Source organism: Theropithecus gelada, chromosome 12 (assembly GCF_003255815.1).
Source record: "Theropithecus gelada isolate Dixy chromosome 12, Tgel_1.0, whole genome shotgun sequence".
NCBI lineage: Eukaryota > Metazoa > Chordata > Mammalia > Primates > Cercopithecidae > Theropithecus > Theropithecus gelada.
Window position 1 is genome coordinate 358607 of NC_037680.1, and position 20506 is coordinate 379112.

Consider the following 20506-nt stretch of genomic DNA (forward strand, 5'->3'; position numbering starts at 1 on the left):
GGCAGTGGAGGCTGTTGGTAGTCAGGTCCTGTCAGTGCCGAAGACCCATAGAAAGCCAGTGCAGTAAGGCAGAGGATGACGGTGCGTGGCGCCCATAGAAAGCCAGTGCGGTGAGGCAGAGGATGACGGTGCGTGGCGGTCGGCCCCGAATGCTGGAGTTTGGCATGTGTCTTTCTAAGGAATCAGCTCTGATGCAGACTCTGAGTTGAGCTCTGAGTCTGACTCAGCACATTGGAGGTGCTGGTCCCGAGGGAGCTGGCTGCTCAGATTAGCTGGTGGATGTGGTGGCTGCCTGTCAGCAGATGGATGTATTTAGGCTGCACCGTGAAGTGGAGCTTTATTCTTCCCCACATACAGTCATGATCTTAAACTCACAAGCAAAGTTATGAAAAGGTGTTTGACAGCTGTTGAACAAACTCTCCCAATTTCTTGCATGAGCCCTTCGTTAAGTCATAGAGTTATTTAGAATCTTGTGAAAGGGACAGTAACCAGGGAGAGGCATCTTTTTTCCAGAGAGAATCCTCAAAGCTGGTTTTGGCCTTTCAAGTCAGTACCTCCTTGCAATTCAGAGCTTCATAATCATGTTTTCCTATTATTTCAGTGTCACTTGAAATAATTGGCAGATGAGCTCATTGCAGAAGAAATTTTAAAACCTTCGTGCCACCAGTGACATCGAGCACGTCTGCACACCAAGGGCACTGCTCTGGAGGTCAGAGGTCAGGGCTCTAGCCACACTTCCTCCTAGGGTGAGAAATTGAGCACATCCCTCGATTTCCCTCTATCTCAGGTTCCTTTTTCTTTCTTTTTTTCTCAGAAATTCTGCAAGAAAGTAATCGGATTCCTTTTTCTTCAAAAAAGGAGTGATAGCTCCTGTTTTTTTCCTATGTCGTAAGGATAATGGGAGGGACTAGCCTGGAGCTGAGCTTGGGAAAGCTTTCTTTTCTTTTCTTAATTACCGCTTCCACTTGCAACTGATCTGTGCCTGACTTCGTCAGATGTCTGCTTTAAAGAGATGATATTTCTAGTTTCTATCCCCGGAACCTCTCATCATTCTCATTGTTTGGATCCATTTTCTACCCAGTTCTGTGAGAATTTCTCAATTTCATCTTCTGCTTCGTTTTCCTGGTTTTTTTTTTCTCACCTGTGTTCATTGCCTTCGCTGGCAGTTTGTGATCCAGTGATCATGTTTTTAATCTGCAACAATCCCTCCAATGTCCTTTGAAGCCACGAAGAACAGAAAATCAGGATTTTTGTGAAGTGTTCTCGGTATTTCCAAATTTCAGTTCATTTCCAAATTCATCTGCTCTTTTTTTGAGGTTTGTTTGTTTTTTTGGTGGAGTCTCACTCTGTCACCCAGGCTGGAGTGCAGTGGCACGATCGATCTCGGCTCACTGCAAGCTCCGCCTCCCGCGTTCAAGCAATTCCTGCCTCAGCCCCCAAGTAGCTGGGATTACAGGTGCCCACCACCATGCCCAGATAATTGTATTTTTAGTAGAGATGGAGTTTTGCCATGTTGGCCAGGCTGGTCTCAAACTCCTGACCTCAGGTGATCTGCCCACCTCAGTTTCCCAAAGTACTGGAATTACAGGTGTGAGCCACCATGCCTGGTCTCTTTTGAGGTTTTTTATTAAGAGGTGAAATTTCTTTATTTGCTCATCTGTGTGGACAGCAGTCCTCCCCCAGCAGTGGTGTGTTGTTAAGTAGCACTGGAAGTGATGTTCTTTCAGAGATCATTATCGGTTCCCGTTAACATCCTTCAAACACAGCGGAAGTAGGATGAGGAAGCCTAGGCTTTCTTGTGATGAATGCTGTGAGTCAGCACCTAAAGGCTTGTGGGGAGCTGTCCGCTGTCCTGGTAGGGAGCTCCTCCCCCTCACTAGAATTTCTTCTCCACGTTTGGAAGGGTGGCTAAGAATCAGCCTGATGTGGGAGCACGCCACCTCTCCCTGGCAAGTCGGTGCCCAAGATAAATCCCCACCACACCCGCACCTCTCTCAGTGGAGCCGGCAGGGCCAGGTGCAACTCTGAGAGTCCCCGGTGCCTCCAGAATCCGTGCCTGTGGCTTTGGAAGGGTGGGCTGGGTTTTACCAGGAATACCTGGTGGTGTGGTTATTTCACAAGCTGTCGGTCACCTCTTTCTTCAAACCACTTTGTTGTATCTTGTGGCTAACACCCTTCATCAGTCTCTAGTACTGGTAAAGGATGCTTCCTATTTTTTAAACAGCTTTGTTGAGCTATAGCCACATACAGTTCGGCGGCAGGATATTCACAGATACGTGCGGTCATCACCACAGTCCATTTTAGAACATTGTTAGCACCTTATAATAAGCTCTGTACCTTTAGCTATTACCCCACACCACCACCCTAAGGAACCACTTATCTACTTCCTGTCCCTATAAATTCCCTGCCCTGGATTTGTGTATGGATGGAATCATGTAGGAACTGGTCTTGTGACTGGCTTCTTTCACTTATAATAATGTTTTCAGGGTTCATCCACATGTCACATGTACTTCAGTACTTCATTTCTTTCTATGGTCAAATAATCCATTGTATGGATATACTACAGTTTGCTTATTTATTCATCCGTTGATGAGCAATTGGATTACTTCTACTACCTTGCACTTCTGTGCTGTGGAGATGGCTTCTTTCCTTAAATCTCAGGAACCAACCTCTGCTAGGTTTAGACTTTTCTTTTACGGCGTCCTCACTTCTCAGCCTTCATACAATTGAAAACAGTTAGGGCCTTGCTCTGGATTAGGCCTTGGCTTAAAGGAGTGTTGTGGCTCCTTTTTGATCTTTTATCTAGACCACGAAAACTTTCTTCCTATTGCAAAAAGGCTGTTTCACTTTCTCATTCATGTGCTAACTGGAGCAGCACTTTTAATTTCCTACAAGAACTTTTCCTTCACTTTCAGGACTTGGGCAACTGTTTGGCTTGAGAGGCCTAGCTTCTGGGCCATCTTGGCTTTGACATGCCTTCCTTACTAAGCTGAATCATTTCTAGCTTTTGATTTAGAGATATGTGACTCTTCTTTTCACTTGAAAACTTAAAGGCCATTACTGGGTTATTAATTGGCCTGATTTCCATATTGTGTCTCATGAATAGGGAAGCCCAAGGAGAGGGAGAGAGACAGAGGAATGGATGGTTGATGGAGCAGTCAGAACACATAACATTTATTGATTAAATTTGCCATCTTCTATAGGCACAAGTTCATGGCATGTCTTCGCTTCTTGTTTTCCCTGTCTCATCTTTTGATTGCTCTATTCCTTCTTTACTGTTTTCTGTTTCACTGAGTGAATATTGTCTAATGTATTTTAATTTTATTAATGATTCTTTCGCTATATTTTTTAAGGTTTGTTTTTAGTGGTAGCTTTAGCATTTCATGTATATATATAACTTACCAGCATCAACTTCAGATTTATGCTAACTTAATTCCAGTAATATATAGAACTATTACACCTTTATAGCTCTATTCCCTTCCCCTCTTTTGTGTGGTATGATTGTTATGCATATTATACCCATCAATGTCATAAAGCCAGAAGCGCATTAGTAAAATGATTACCATATGTCACCATTTTCTTAGCCTATTACAGCTTTTCTCTCATCTATCTCCTTTATGCTGTTATTGACATATATTACATTTTTATATTATATGCTCAATAATACATTATACACATATTATTTTATACAATTGCTTAAGAGAAGAAAGGAGAAAATAAGAATAGTGTTTTTTATAATTACATAATTACCTTTTCTAGTACCCTTTTTGTATTCATGTGGATTTACATTATCATCTGGGGTCACTTGCTTTCAGTCTAAAGAACTCCCTTTAGTATTTCTTATAAGTTAGGTCTACTAGCAACAAATTTTCTCAGTTTTGTTTATCTGGGAAAATCCTTATTTAGTCTTCATTTTTGAAAGGTTAGCTTTCGGCATAAAGGATTCTTAGTTGTCAAGATTTCTTTTTAAAAAATCCTTGTAGCAGGCCTTCAACAAAATTCAACAGCCCTTCATGCTAAAAACCCTCAATAAACTAGGTATTGATGGAATGTATCGCAAAATAATAAGAGCTATTTATGACAAACTCATAGCCAATATCATACTAAATGGGCAAAGACTGGAAGCATTCCCTTTGAAAACTGGCACAAAAGAGGGATGTCCTCTCTCACCACTCCTATTCAACATAGTGTTGGAAGTTCTGGCTAGGGCAATCAGGCAAGAGAAAGAAATAAAGGGTATTCAATTTGGAAAAGAGGAAGTCAAATTGTCCCTGTTTGCAAATGACATGACTGTATATTTAGAAAACCCTGTCATCTCAGCCCAAAATCTCCGTAAGCTGATAAGCAACTTCAGCAAAGTCTCAGGATACAAAATCAATGTGCAAAAATCACAAGCATTCCTATACACCAATAACAGACAAACAGCCAAATCATGAGTGAACTCCCATTCACAATTGCTTCAAAGAGAATAAAATTTCTAGGAATCCAACTTACAAGGGATGTGAAGGACCTCTTCAAGGAGAACTACAAACCACTGCTCAACAAAATAAGAGGACACAAACAAATGGAAGAACATTCCATGCTCATGGATAGGAAGAATCAATATCATGAAAATGGTCATACTGCCCAAGGTAATTTATAGATTCAATGCCATCCCCATCAAGCTATCAAGGACTTTCTTCACAGAATTGGAAAAAACTGCTTTGAAGTTCATATGGAACCAAAAAAGAGCCCACATTGCCAAGACAGTCCTAAGCAAAAAGAACAAAGCTGGAGGCATCATGCTACCTGACTTCAAACTATACTACAAGTCTACAGTAACCAAAACAGCATGGTACTGGAACCAAAACAGGGATATAAACCAATGGAACAGAACAGAGGCCTCGGAAATAACACCACACATCTACAACCATCTGATCTTTGACAAACTTGACAAAAACAAGAAATGGGGAAAGGATTCCCTTTTTAATAAGTGGTGTTGGGGAAACTGGCTAGCCATATGTAGAAAGCTGAAACTAGATCCTTTCCTTATACTTTATATAAGAATTAATTCAAGGTGGATTAAAACTTAAATGTTAGACCTAAAACCATAGAAGCCCTAGAAGAAAACCTAGGCAATACCATTCAGGACATAGGCGTGGGCACAGACTTCATGACTAAAACACCAAAAGCAATGGCAACAAAAGCCAAAATAGACAAATGGGATCTAATTAAACTAAAGAGCTTCTGCACAGCAAAAGAAACTACCATTAGAGTGAACAGGCAACCTACAGAATGGGAGAAAATTTTTGCAATCTACCCATCTGACAAAGAGCTAATATCCAGAACCTACAAAGAACTTAAACAAATTTACAAGAAAAAAAAAACATCAAAAAGTGGGCAAAAGATATGAACAAACACTTCTCAAAAAAAGACATTTATGCAGCCAACAGACACATGAAAAAGTACTCATCATCACTGGTCATCAGAGAAATGCAAATCAAAACCACAATGAGATACCATCTCACACCAGTTAGAATGGTGATCATTAAAAAGTCAGAAAACAACAGATGCTGGAGAGCATGTGGAGAAATAGGAATGCTCTTACACTGTTAGTGGGAGTGTAAACCAGTTCAACCATTGTGGAAGACAGTATGGCGATTCCTCAAGGATCTAGAATGAGAAATACCATTTGACCCAGTGATCCCATTATGGGGTATATACCCAAAGGATTATAAATCATGCTACTATAAAGACACATGCACATGTATATTTTTTGCAGCACTATTCACAATAGTAAAGACTTGGAACTGACCCAAATGTCCATCAATGATAGACTGGATTAAGAAAATGTGGCATATATGCATCATGGAATACTATGAAGCCATAAAAAAGGATGAGTTCATGTCCTTTGCAGGGCCATGGATGAAGCTGGAAACCATCATTCTGAGCAAACTATCACAAGGACAGAAAACCAAACACCGCATGTTCTCACTCATAGGTGGGAAGTGAACAATGAGATCACTTGGACTCGGGAAGGGGAACATCACACAGGGAGGCCTGTCATGGGGTGGGGAGCAGAGGGAGAGATAGCATTAGGAGAAATACCTAATGTAAATGATGAGTTAATGGGTACAGCACACCAGCATGGCACATGTATATGTATGTGACAAACCTGCAGGTTGTGCACATGTACCTTAGAACTTAAAGTATAATGTAAATAAATAAATAAATATTTAAAAATCCTTTTAGCACATTTAACAAAACTATCCCACTGTCTTCTGGCTTCTAGAGTTTCTGCTAAGAAATCAACTGTTAATCATATTGAAGAAGGCTTGATAAAGTTGTATGTTGTTTGCTGCTATTCTCTTGTGGCTTTTAGGATATAGTCCCCCTTTCAGCATTTTTACTTTCTTTTACTTTCAGCATTTTTACTATGATGTGTCTTTGTGGATCTCTGGAATTATTTTACTTGGAAATAACTGAGTTTCCTGGGTGTGTAGGTTATTGTTTTTCAATACATTTGGAAAGTTTCAGCCATTGTTTCTTTGAATGTTTTCCCCTTCTCCTTTCTCTCTTTCTGATATTCCCATTACACATATGTTGGTGCACTTAATGGTGTCCTACACTTCTCTGAGGCTTTGTTCATTTTTTTCATGGTTTTCCCTCTGTTCTTTGGCTTGTGTAATTTCTATCGATCTACAAGTTTGCTAATTATTTCTTCCATCTGTTCAAACCTGCTGTTGAGCCCTTCGAGTGAACTTTTTGTTTCAGTTATTGTACTTTTCAACTCCAGAATTTCTTTTAAAACTTTGAATATGTTCACTTATATTCTCTGTTTGATGAGACATTGTCATCACATCTTTTGTCTTTTAATCATGTTTCCTTCAGTTCTGTGAACATGTTTATAATTACTACTTTGGACTTGATAAATCTGATACGTAGTCATTCTCACAGGCAGTTTCTATTACCTGGTTTTTTCCCCATTGTATGGGTCAGACTTTCCTGTTCCTTTGCATATGTCATAATTTTTGGTTGGAAACTGGACATTTTAGATAATATTATAGCCAGTCTGAGAACCACTTCCCCACTAGGTTTGCTACTGTTATTTGCTTATTTACTAACTAGATGAACTGTTTTATTTTAGTGAAGTCTATTTCCCTTCCCATGGGGTTAACCTTCTGATGTTGCTCCTAAAGGAGATATAGCGCCGGGTATGCCTACAGTCACTCATGGATGACGGTGGCTTTACTAGAGCTGTCTTCTGTATTTCTCTGACCACACCACACTGTTAAGCTCCACTCATTGGCTGCTGATTGCTCTGTTATTTTCAAGTTTGTCCTGGGGCATAAATTGCTTTACAAGCTCTCAAATTCTGGTGCACCTCAGAAAGGATCACTTTCTGAGGTCAGTGTCTGGTATTTCTTGTGATCCTAGAAGGGCTCCTCCCAGCTACCTTATTCTCTGTCCTCTCATACAAACTAGTGGGGTCCAGGCTATATCTCCATGAGAGCCACAGATTTCCCCTCATTTCCTTTCATTGCAACCTCCACTGTTCTTGAAAGCACCTTTAGGTTCCAGCTTCTCCATGCTCTGCTACAAACTGAGCCCAGTTCCTTTAGGAAAAGATCAGGAGCTATCTGTTTTACAACCTGCTTCCCCCAAGCAAAATCTTTGAACCAGAGCTCTGGGATGGGGACAATGGCAAGCTCTACGGAGCCCTTGGGGAGGGAGAGCAGTAGCCTAAAGCCGTCTCAGCTGGCCTCTCCTGGCATGGAACTACCACCTTAGAAGCAGGGGGAAAGGCTATCTAAGCCTCAGTATTCTCAGCTTGCCAAAGAAGGAAGTCACCCGGCTCGGCACTCTCACCAGTAACAGGTGGCTTCCTGACTGAGCCTCAGCAACAGCTGGCTGGGGGCAGGATGAGAAATGCCACTGTCCTCCTCTTCCAGGGAAGAAAGATCCCTGGCTGAGAGGTGGGGGGAGAAGGAGCCCTGTGTTGTTGGCTATAGTCTGGAGTGGAGTCCCTGCCTCACTGAGCTGTAAAGGGGGAGAGGGGAACGATCTTGGTTAAAACCCTGCAGATTCTTACCTTTCTTACTGAATTGTCATTGATTTTCTTGAAGGGATGTTTCTTTCTTTCTTTTTTTTTTTTTTGCTGGGGAGGCTGGGGGAGGCAACAGAGTCTTGCTCTGTTGCCCAGGCTGGAGTGTAGTGGCACAATCTCAGCTCACTGCAACTTCTGCCCTCCTGGTCCGAGCAATTCTCCCACCTCAACCTCCCGAGTAGCTGGGATTACAGGCATGCACCACCACGCCTGGCTAATTTTTGTATTTTTAGTAGAGACGGGATTTCACCACGTTGGTCAGGCTAATCTTGAATTCCTGACCTCAAGTGATCTGCCCAACTCGGCCTCCTAAAGTACTGGGGTTACAGGCATGAGGCACCGTGCCTGGCCTTGAATAGATGTTTCTTTATTTGCTGTTTACTCTTCAGGACCATTTCAGATGTTTTAAATGGTTGTTTTTAAAAGTGTTCACCAGTTTCACTGAGGAGCAGGTCAATGGAGTTCCTCTCACTGTCCTGCAAAAGTCAATCTCATGTTCTCTAGTATTGGTCATTTCAGTGAGAGTCTTAGAGAGATGTTGAATGGCTGTGCTCATGGCATATCTAGATGCATTTTTTTTTTTTTTTTGAGATCAGGTCTTACTGTGTTGTCCAGGCTGGAGTGCAGTGGCACAATCTTGGCTCACTGCAACCTCCGCCTCCCAAGTTCAAGTGATTCTCCTGCCTCAGCCTCCCGAGTATCTGGGACTACAGGCGCACGCCAGCAAGCCAGGATAATTTTTGTATTTTTAGTAGAGACGGGGTTTCTCCATGTTGGCCAGGCTGGTCTCAAACTCCTGACCTCAGGTGATCCGCCCATGTCGGCCTCCTAAAGTGCTGGGATTACAGGCATGAGCCACCGCGCCTGGCCTAGATACATTTCTTTTTTTTTGAGACGGAGTCTTGCTCTGTTGCCCAGGCTGGAGTGCAGTGGTGCGATCTCGGTTCACTGCAAGCTCCGCCTCCTGGGTTCATGCCATTCTCCTGCCTCAACCTCCCAAGTAGCTGGACTACAGGCGCCCACCACCTTGCCCAGCTAATTTTTTGTATTTTTAGTAGAGACAGGGTTTCACCGTGTTAGCCAGGATGGTCTCCACCTCCTGACCTTGTGATCCGCCCACCGCAGCCTCCCAAAGTGCTGGGATTACAGGCATGAGCCACCACACCCGGCCGGCCTAGATACATTTCTTAAACATTCTTCTTATATCCCCAGCAGCTAGCATGATGTGCTGCATATAGAAGGTTTATAGTGTTATTTGCCAAGGACGTTGATGGTATTCCAACACAGATTGTCTGGGGAATCCTCTGAGTGGGGAGAAAGGGAATTAATGGTTGCACAGTGGTTCAAAGCATGAGTGGTGAGCACTGGAACCAATTCCACCACTTCCAGGTGTATAACCTTGGATTAGTCTGAGCCTCAGTTAATTTCAGTGGCAAAATGGGGCTAAAATAAAAGCTGTCAGATAAAGTTGTAGAGATTAAATAGTATATGCAACGTACCTCACATCTGGTATATGCTTAATAAATGCCAGCTAATATTTCAGACATTGCTAGGTGCGGCTGCCTATCTACACATCATTCACTTAATCCTCACAATAATCCTGCAGAAGTAGTTGTCAGTATTCCTATTTGTGGATGAGGAGAGAAGACACAGGAAGATTAAGTAATTTGCCCAAGGTCACAACTAGTAAGAGACAGAACTGAACCCAGGATTGAACCCACATCACTAGGGCCTTGGGCTTCTTTCCATCCAGCACTGTCGTGGAAACTGAAGTGCAGGGTTAATTAGGAGAGACAGGGAAGAAGGCTGTCTGTAGACTTAGATAAGCTTTGATCCCATTCTGTTTCTGTTTTTACATGTAGAGTAGAATTTCGCTGACCACCTTCACATCATCAAGCCAGCCTCAAAAAACACTGAACCTTCTGTGCTGACCTTTCTGATAAAGACACTGCATTATTAATTCGTATATACATACTCACACACATTGCATACATATACACACTATATATATACAGTCATGTGCCATATAACAGCATTTTGGTCAATTACAGATGGCATATACAATGGTGGTCCCCTAAGATTACAGTGGAGCTAAAAAAAATCACTAGGTGATGAGTGAATGTGAAGTACACTATGTAGACTTTATAAACTTTATAGAACAAATTGCAGTCCTGCAAGCTATATTCACGTTAAGTCCCTTATACAAGTGTACCATTACTATGTTAATATTTTATACCATACGTTTACTGTGCCTTTCCTGTGTTTTGGTTTTTTAGATACAAGAATACTTACCATTGTGTTACCACCCTACAGTATTCAGTATAGTAACCTGCTGTACAGGTTTGCAGCCTAGGAGCAATAGGCTCTACCAGATAGCCTAGGTGTGTAGTAGGCTGTACATTTAGGCTGTGTAAGTTATGCTCTATGATGGTCGCACAAGAAAATCACCTAACACATTTCTCAGAACATATCCTTGTTCAACTACACATGACTGTATATGAACAATGTATGTAAATGAACCTAAATGATTATTTATGATTATAAACCTACCATGTGATGGTAAAGGGATCACCCATCTCTTTTAATAGTACCAGAAGTGGGTCTGTAAGCTTTCTGGGGATGGAATCTTCCCCTGGTGAAGGCAGCTAAGTCTCCCTGTGCCAGTCTCTGTCCCTAGAGATCTCCAGCACCTTTGATGGTGTTAATTTCAGCTGTCCTTACCCCCAGGGTCTTAGGAAACATGGATCCCCTTTTCACACTGGAGTTCAAATGGGGACACTCTACCTTTACCCACAGGACAGCTAGGAGCAGGAGACCTGATTCAGATTTACTGAGGTCTCCAGAAGATTAAAAAGGGAAGTGGACTCAGTAAAAGCATGGGACTCGGCTGTCTGCCTGACACAGTGGCTCACACAGGCTCCTGCTCAGGCCACAGCCATCTTTATGCACTGGCGTGGCACCTTCCACTTAGCAGCACACCTCAGGCCCCTAAAAGTCCTGACCCGAGACAGCAAGAATCCTCCCTCTCCTTCCCAGCTGACCGTTGGGTCCAGCCCCCTCGTTCCTCCAGGGGCTGCTTGCCCAGCACAGAGCCTGCAGCAGGTGCACTGTACTCCCTGGACACAGTGGTGGGTAAGGCCCCTCTGCCCTCACGGCACACCTGGTCTGCAGGGAGCAGACAGGAGAGAAGCAGCAAGCCACTGACAGACAGAATAAGTGCTCGGAAGGAATCAGTGAAGCCTCACTGAGGAGGGACATTCACTGAGATCTGAAGACCAAGAAGGAGCCAAGCCATGAAAAGCCAAGGGCATCCCAGGTGAAAGGGGCAGTAAGTGCCAGGCCCTGAGGTGAGAAGGAGCAGCAGCAAGGTGGCGGCTATAGCAGAAGTGCAGGCAGCAGGGGACAGAGAGGGACAGGAGGAGGAGGAGAAGTCAGTCAGGCAGAACATGCAGCATCCCCCAGCTCACGAAGTGTGAGGGGAAGCCTCTGAAGATATTGACGCAGGAGAGGAGCAAGATGTGATTTATGTGTATTTTAGAGCTCCCTTGGGCTGCTCAGTGGGTGACACTGACACTGTCGCCAAGCACAGTATGGCGGTGGTAGCAGTGGAGTAAGAGAGAAATGGACAACTTGGACATTTATTTTGGAGGTAGACCGCACAAGACTTGCTGATGGCCTGGGAGGGGTAGTGGACTCTGGCAGTGGCCCCAGCACTTCTCCCCACCCACCAGGGCTAAGCTTGCAACCTTGGAAGGACAGCTGTAGGACACAGATGGTGACCCCATGCAGAAGAGCCTGCATGAGAAATGAGGAGTGGGAAAACTGCTCTTCCCAAGGACAAGAAAGAATGGAAGCAGGCTAGGTGCAGTGGCTCACGTCTGTAATCCCAGCACTTTGGGAGGCTGAGGCGGGTGGATCACGAGGTCAGGAGATCAAGACCATCCTGGCCAACATGGTGAAACCCCGTCTCTACTAAAAATACAAAAATTAGCTGGGCGTGGTGGCGCGTGCCTGTAATCCCAGCTACTTGGGAGGCTGAGGCAGGAGAATCGCTTGAACCAGGGAGTCGTAGGTTGCAGTGAGCCGAGATCGCACCACTGCACTCCAGCCTGGTGACAGAACGAGATTCCGTTTCAAAAAAAAAGAATGGAAGCAGAGGCTGGAAGGTTGCATGCTGGGTGTAAAGTGACCAGGAAAGGTACTCTTTGCTGGAGGAACTGAGGAGGGGGCCTTGATGTGATGATCTGAGTCACCTCCCAATTCCCATCCAGTTAAACACCCAGCAACACCAGTTATTACCTTAAGCATGTACGGAGCTTCTAGTCTCCATAGGCCTGTGGTGGCCTACTGCCCCAGCCCCTGGGTTGTTAGGTCGGATATTCATAAACTCAAGATAGACAAGATACTAGAGGTCTCACAAGGAGAAGGGACAGGGTCTATGAAGCTGCAGAACCCCTATGGTACAGAGCTTGGAGCACATATAGCTTCCAGATGGAGATGGGCCACAGGAAACGGACCCCAGTGGAGGGCAGAGCACCAAATGCCCAGTTTTCTAACACCCACCCTATACTAGCTGGTGTGCTGGAGCAACGCATGCACCTCTCATTTCATCCTCCCTCTCAATACCTCTGCTGCTTACATTAGAACCCGCCCCCAAGGGCTTTGGGGGAACTATGATGCCGTGCACATGGTGGGGGTGGGCAGTCAGGGGAAGGCCATCAGCAGCCCTGATTAGCCGCTATCACGACTGCCCCTCAACCTCCAAAGGGAGACCGAGTCTCCCACAGTTCTTCACCTCCTGCAATTTGCATTTGCATTTCATATTTTGACTTCTTGTCACCTTGTGTGGAGCTTCTGGGTGGACTCTAAGAACCTACAAGAACCTATGTGTGTCTGGGAGGGGCAGATGAAATAGTAATGCCCTTCCCTATCTACCCTCCACCTCGCATAGACACTCCGGAAAAAACCTGTAACTCCTGGCTCCTTGCCCTGCACCTCATGGCCCCCATCTTTGTGTGTAAACTCTTGCACTGTAAAATCCAGTCACTGAACTCTTCCACACGCTTTCTAAAATCGTTTGGCATGGACTACTTTGCACGGCCCCCTTAATCACCAGGGGGTGTGCCCCAGGAAGGGCGCGCTCCTGCCAGGGCTGTTGGGAGGGTCACAGGCGGCAGGTGGTTCCCGCTCACCCGGCGCGTGGCTGAGCGGCGATGAGGGGCGTGTCTCGGCCGCGCGCTCCCCCGCCGGCGCTGCACGTCTGCCCGCCCGGTGTCTGCCCTGCCCGGGGCTAGCGGGGCCACCTGCTTGCGTCCTCGCCCGGGATGGCGTGGGACGCGCCGCCAACGGTCCGAGCTGGAATCCTTGCGAAGAAAAAGTGGGCGCCCGCCAGTCCTCACCACCGCCGCCACGACGCGCCTGGGCGTCGCCTTCTTAGGATGGCCCTGTCCTGACAGGCTGCGGACGCAGGTGGCGGCGGCGCGGCCCTGCGGGCACCGAGAGCGACCCGGAGCCCCGCGCCCGCGCCCGCCGCAGCCGCTCCAGTCCTGCGTGCGCGCCTGCGTGAGCACGTGCCGACCGGGCCCGCGACCCGCACTGGGGTCGCTGCCGCGGCTCCGCGCAGGGCGGGCAGCCAGTAGTGGGCAGCGAGCTGACGCGCCGCGCCCTGCCCGGAGGGCGTCTGGCCTCGCTCCCAGCCGCGGGCGCCCCGCGCCTGCCGAGGGTCCCCACCGCCGCGGCCGCAGAGCCCGAGCCTGGGGCCAGCCGAGAGCCTCCTTAACGGAGCCCCATGATGTCAGCGGGCCCGGAGCGGCGGCCGCGCGGCGACGAGGATGGGGCTGAGGACGCCGCGCGGCCGCCCGCACGCCCCTCGCCCTCCGACGGCGACCCTGGCCCCGGCCCCGGCTTGCGCGTCCCGTCTCCCGGCAGCCCCGCGGCCGCCGCCCCGCCGCCCCCGGCCCAGCCTCCCCCGAGCCTGTGGCTGGAGCTCGGGCCCGCCTGCATGCGGGCGCAGCAATGCCCCAGCGAGTCCAGCGGGCAGACGAGTGGCGATCTCGGCACTAGCAGCAGCAGCAGCGCCGGGCTGTCCCCGGTCTCCGACTCGGACAGCAGCGGCGTGGTGTGTGGCGGCCGCGGCGGCATGCGCGGCGCCCTGTCCCGCTCCTGGAGCCTGGAGAGCCTGCGCTCGGCCACCGCCGGTAAGGGCGCCGCCGCCCCCGCGCCGCGCGCGCCCTCCGGCGCCCGGGTCTGTGCTCCTGCGACCCTCCCCTCCTCCTGCTTTTCCTTCTCCTCCCTCACTTTCTGCCTGTCGTTTCCATCTCCTGGTCCCTTCCTTCCCATTGCTTCGCCCTGGTCTTCCTTTTCTTTTTCTGGTTTCCTTCTGATTCCCCCTACCTGTCTCTCTGATCCACGTCTACTGGTGGGCCACTTGTTACAGCCGGGACCTTGTTGGCCCCCGTACCAGGGCGCATTGTCAACTAGGAAACTGAGTGATTAAGGTGAGACTAGAATTTGGTGCCTGATGCGCTGTGTTCTTTTCCCCAAACTGTTCTTGACCAATTGCATCTGTCTGGCTTTCCCTACGGCAGCTGCTTAGCCTCTGTAAAGCCAGGAGGATGGAAGAGGGCCGCGGCCCAAGGGTGGAACGGATTGCGCCACCTGGCTGTGAGTGTGCTTGGTCCTGACCCCAGGGCTGCGGCTCCCAGCGGAGGGGGCTGGTCCTGGGCCCTCTGAACAAGACTGTGCTTTGTAGACCTGGCATTGCTCTGGTGTCTCCTGGGACCATGTGCTCCCTGTAGTGCTCCCGAATCTACCTGGAGGGCCGAATTTGAGTTACTGGTTGAGAGAAGATTTTGTCCCTAAATATTAATCGAGCAAGGAAGTCAAGAGTGGTTTTATGAATGGTGATCACCTACCCTTGGTTATTTGCTGACAGAATTCCTTATATTTCACTTCTTGCGAACATTCTCAAATATGGTAGCTTTTCCAGTGGGGTTTGTCAAGGGAGACAGTTGCTGCCTGAAAATGGAGTTATACACCCACTATGCTTCTGCATGGGGCTGGAGGTGCACCCTGAGAAGGCTGCAGGGCCTCACTTAGGTGTGGAGTGAGACTCTGAGGTCAGGGTCAGAGCATCAAAGGCAGACGAGCAGAGGGCCATAGGGATGGCAGAATGTGGAGCACAGGCATTGTTGGGGAGGCATAGAGCAAGGTCAGCTCTGGATGGGTTGAGAGCACCTGGAATGACAGATTCAGGGCTTGGACTTTGCAGTCAGCGAGTTTGGAAGAGGGAAGTGAAGGACATGCAGACCTCTGCATTGAGCACTCCATGACTCATCTGCCCTCTCCCAAAACATACACATGAAATTCAGAAGAGTTGAATAATCCAGCTGTTGATGTCTCCTCCAACTGAGAATTTTCCATTGTTCTGCAGCTCTGATTCCATCACATCCCGGTTCCCCTGAAACTGTCCTTTCCCTCCTCTCTGGAGCTTGAATAGAACCCATTTTGGGAACCCCAAGCTAGATTATATCCTAAGTGGGGCCTGTGAAGCAAACTGGCAGCGGACTCCTGCCCCTTTCCTTAGACGGTTTTCCTTCCTTTCCAGAGGCCTCAGTCCTCCTGGGGACACCTCCTCCTTCCTTCCTTCTGTCCCAGGGTAAGTGCACCAGTGAGACAGATGGAAATGGAAGAGACCCTAGTTTATTAGGCAGCCCTGAGATCCAGGGACTCCCTGGTTTATTAGGCAGCCCAGGGACACAGAGGCAGCCTGGATGATTTTCAGAGATAACGCGATGTTTGCATGAAGATCTGGAGAGAGAGAGAGAGAGAGTTGGGGGCAGGGGGTGGGGAAGGAGGACAGGGTAAAAGCTGAGGCCTAGGAGGTTGCTCTTTGAGGGGTGCAGGGCTGCCTGGCAATGGCAGGGCAGGGTTTAAAACAACGTGATGTCGTCAGAGTTGATGTGAGACCCGGAAATGAATGTTGTGCCCCTCGCAGACACTGCACCACTGAGGATAGGCTCTGGGTATCTCTAGGTCCATAGGCAGCACGCTACCCCGGGAGTGCTGGTGAGTAACCAGCCACAGAGGTACTGAGGAAGACATTTAAAGTCACCTCTTCATCTTCTCTGCCTCCACTTCCTGCCTTGTTTGGTAGGACCTGCATCCGCAGTGACCAATGCTTGACGTGTAAAAAGACACTGCCGTGTACGCCTTAGAGCTGGTTGAGTCTGTGAAGCTGTCTGTCCTTCTCTACTGGTCAGAATTAACTGTGGTGCCTAAGACTCGCCTCTCTTCTTCTACAGTGGCACTGGCTATTTCCTGTCCCTGGGAGGAATTGCGGAAACAGGCACTCAAATAATCCTCTTTGAATATGTGGTTCAGATGAGGAAATCTGGTTGGAAAAGGCTGGTAAAGGAGGAGAACTTGAAGGGAGGAGGGAAGGGAAGTTACCTTTGGAGCACTCCCTGCATGCCAGGCACAGTATTCCCTGCTAATCTGGATTTGAAACAGGCTCAGAGGCGTGGTAACTTACCTAAGGTTACCTGGTGAGGCTGTGTCTGAGCAGAGCTTCAGGCCCAGGTGCGTGTAACGTGATGGGACCCTTTGCTGGGTTTTCAACCAGTCTGTGCCAGCGAGGACGGGCAGCATGCCGGTCTGGCTGGTGCGTCGGAATAGTCCTGACTGCTCACACACTCGCTGATGTTACTGTTTTCATTCAACAACCATGGCTTTTTCCTGGGTGCCAGCTTTCCTGTTTGCAAAGGAAAGAAATTAAAAGTGAAGGTCTAACCTCTTTGCTAATCACCTCTAAAATGCCATGACTCTAGTCAGGGGTATTGATCTGGGGGCTGTGCCCCACTGAGTCGCCATTGGTGGCACATCATGTTTCTGTTTGACTAGTCTAACGACTGAGACAAAGGACACATGTGTTTAACTGAACTGCATTTCTCTCTTAAGGAAGATTAAGAGTTCCCAGTCAGGGATCCTTAGCACAGCTTGATTTTTGTGTGATTTTTGTAGTGGGGCCTGTCGCTAAACATCTTTGGAGTTCCCAGCAAGAATCTGAAAAGTGAGTGCTTGGGACTGGGTAGCAGCTTCCTCACAGGGCACAGCAGTAGACAGAGAATCCAGGCAGGACCTCTAGACTCGCCTTGCTTTCAAAAGACTCCTTGAATTTTAAATACTCTGTGTTGGCATTTCCACGGAAATGTCGTTCATCTGGTTGTGGAGAGGACTTCCCTTTGAGGCAGAATCCGAACGCGAAATGTAGCTGACAGGGTGGAATTTCCGTGACTCTTCTTTCTGCCCCGCTGTTCTCATCGCCCCTCGGGCCCCTGGAGCCTCCAGCCCATCAGCCGTGCTGCCACACTGCCGGTACTCAGCTGAAGCTTTCACAATTTCTGTTCTGGATGTGTCATCTGACAAGCCAAATTCCCAGTTCGGGCTTCTGGGGTGACAGTTTTCATGTTCACCTGCTTTTCCATGGTCAGTGTCATGGGATCCCTTCTTGGTGGAGAAGCCATGCTGCTTCCACATCCCCCCTGCCCCCAGACCTCTGCAGCATGCATCCGGCTCAGGAGCATCCACAGGCTAGGCCTCTCCTGCAGCCAGACGTTTATTTAACACCTGTTGTGTTCCAGGCACAGTGCTAGGCTCTAGAGGTGGTAGATGAATCATACACATTTCTTGCCCTTAAATCACAGCACAGGGAGACAGACAGTGATGCCCCATTATGTGTGCTAAGCGCGCTGACTGAAGCTCAAAAACATGGTTATACCAGAGGTTCTGAGTTATCCCAGTGTAAGGGTACAGACTGAAGTCAACAAAGGCAAAGGGCACTTAGAGTAGAGGCCAGGAGATCCCAGGCACCAGCTTCTAGGTGTCCCCTCCTGTGGAATCACGTGGATGATGCTTCATTCAGTCTGCCTCAATATGTGACACCTATGAAATATTGCCAACCAGATAAGTTCCCCAAGCCTTAGTGTTCGGGGTTCTCATTGGAGGTCAGTCATTTAGGCAGGCAGTACCCATAAGGCTGACCTTAGTTGCTCAGTCTCTAGCCCCTCCAAAGGTCAGACGAATACAGCATAGTTCAAGCCCCCCACCCACCCCTGACCATAAATCATATTGTTGGGGGAATTATCAGGGATGGCCCAAGGCCCTAGATATACAAAGTCACTCTGATCAGTCAGGATATTCCTAGGGCTTAAGCGTGATCTCCTAGAAGCTGATCAAGGGCCAGTTCTTCCTTTGGAATTTGTAGTGTTTAAACATCCCCAAGCCTTTACTGTACAAATGAGGAAGCTTAAAGTAGGACCCAACCTATAATGAGGGTCCTACTTTAATGGTTCAGGAAGGAAATGGTTCAGAGAAACCATTCAGAAGGAGGTGCTCCCTGAGGCCTAAGACCTGCAAATTAGCCTTGGTAAGGAACAGTTTGGTAAAAGCTTTTGGGAGACAGGACTAACATAAACAAATGCAGAAGGATGGAGGAAGGCAGGGAACCTGTGTGCCCTGGGCCCCGTTCTGGGTACTGCGTTGGATGCTTTCGGTCTGCAGCAATTGCAAATAGTATGAAATGAAGAGCACTGCAAGAGGTGAGGCTAGAGATAGGCCGGCTGCAGCTCCCTGCTAAGAAATACGAACTATTGGCCAGGTGCAGTGACTCGCGTCTGTAATCCCAGAACTTTGGGAGGCCAAGGCGGGTGGATCACGAGGCCAGAAGTTTGAGACCAGCCCGGCCAAAATATAGAAACCCCGTCTCTATTAAAAATACAAAAATTAGCCGGGTGTGGTGGCATGCACCTGTAGTCCCAGCTACTTGGGAGGCTGAGGCAGGAGAATTGTTTGAACCCAGGAGGCAGAGTTTGCAGTGAGCCGAGACTGTGCCAACTGCACTCTAGCCTGGGCCACAGAGCAAGTCTCTGTCTCAAAAAAAAAAAAAAAAAGAAATAGGAACTATCCGTGATAGTTGGAGCTGTGGAGAAGTTTTAAGCAGAAAGTTTTTGTGGCTACTTTGCTTGCTTGCCTGCTCTCCCCTCTTAGAGATGATTGTGAGTAGAAAATGCATTTAGTATGCCTAACCTGCTGAATATCATAGCTTAGCCCAGCCTACCTTAAATGTGCTCACAACACTTACATTAGCCTGCAGCTGGGAAAATCATCTGACACAAAGCTGATTTTATACTAAAGTGTTGAATATCACATGTAATACTGTACTAAAAGTGGAAAAACAGAATGGTTGCATGGGTACTTGAAGTACAGTTTTTACTGATGTGTACCACTTTTGCACCATCATAAAGTCAAAAAATCGTATGTCAGCTGGGCACAGTGGCTCACAAAATGCTGTAATCCCAGCATTTTGGGAGGCTGAAGTGGGTGGATCACGAGGTCAGGAGAGCAAGACCATCCTGGCTAACATGGTGAAGCCCCATCTCTACGAAAAATACAAAAACAATTAGCCAGGCATGCTAGTGGGGACCTGTAGTCCCAGCTATTCAGGACGCTGAGGCAGGAGAATGGTGTGAACCCGGGAGGTGGAGGTTGTAGTGAGCCGAGATCGTGCCACTGCACTCCAGCCTGGGCAACACAGTGAGACCCCATCTCAAAAAAAAAATCATATGTCAAACTATCGTTATGTCAGAGGCCATCTGTATTTATTTTTAAAGTCATATACAGTAAAAGGCATGCTTTTTGATGTACAATTCTTAGAGTTTGACAGATACATGCAGGTAACTACCCACCATAATAGAAATATAGAAGGGTTTTATTGCCCGAGAACATGAGTGCGGCCCTTTGTGGTCCACTCCTTCTGCCACCTCCAGTGCCTCACTGATCTAGACTCCATCCCTACGGATTTTCCTCTTCCATGATGCCATAAAAATGGAACCATATCATGCTGCCCTTTGACTGACTTCTTTAACGTCACGTATTGCGTTTGAAATTCATCCTCATGTTGTTGCATTTATCCTTAGGTTTTTCCCTCTTGGTTGCTGAATAGTATTTCAGCAAATGGATGTATCGCAGTTTGTCAACCATTCACTAGCTGAAGGATATTTAGATTGTTCCTACTTTTAGGGTGTTACAAATAAAGCTGCTGTGAACATTAGTGTGTGAGTCTTGTATGGACATAAGTTTTCATTTTCTTGGGTAAATACCTAAGTGCATGTTTGACTGTATAAGAAACTGTCAACTCTTTCAAAGTAGCTTTACCATTTTACAGTTTTGCTTGATATATATTCTCACCAACACTTAGTATTGCCAGGTTTTTCAAAAGCCATTCTAGGCTGGGCATGGCGACTCATGCCTGGAATCTCAGCATTTTGGGAGGCTGAAGTAGGTGGAGATCACCTGGGTCAGGCATTCGAGACCAGCCTGGCCAACATGGTAAAATCCCGTCTCTACTAAAACTACAAAAAT

The 20506-nt window shown here is 47.4% G+C and overlaps 1 protein-coding gene across 2 annotated transcripts in view; it reads left to right on the forward strand.

Annotated features, from left to right (window-relative positions):
* Positions 1-20506, forward strand: part of ARHGEF4 (Rho guanine nucleotide exchange factor 4) — a 212888-nt gene that overhangs the window by 116330 nt on the left and 76052 nt on the right. The gene's annotated exons all lie outside the window — the stretch shown is intronic.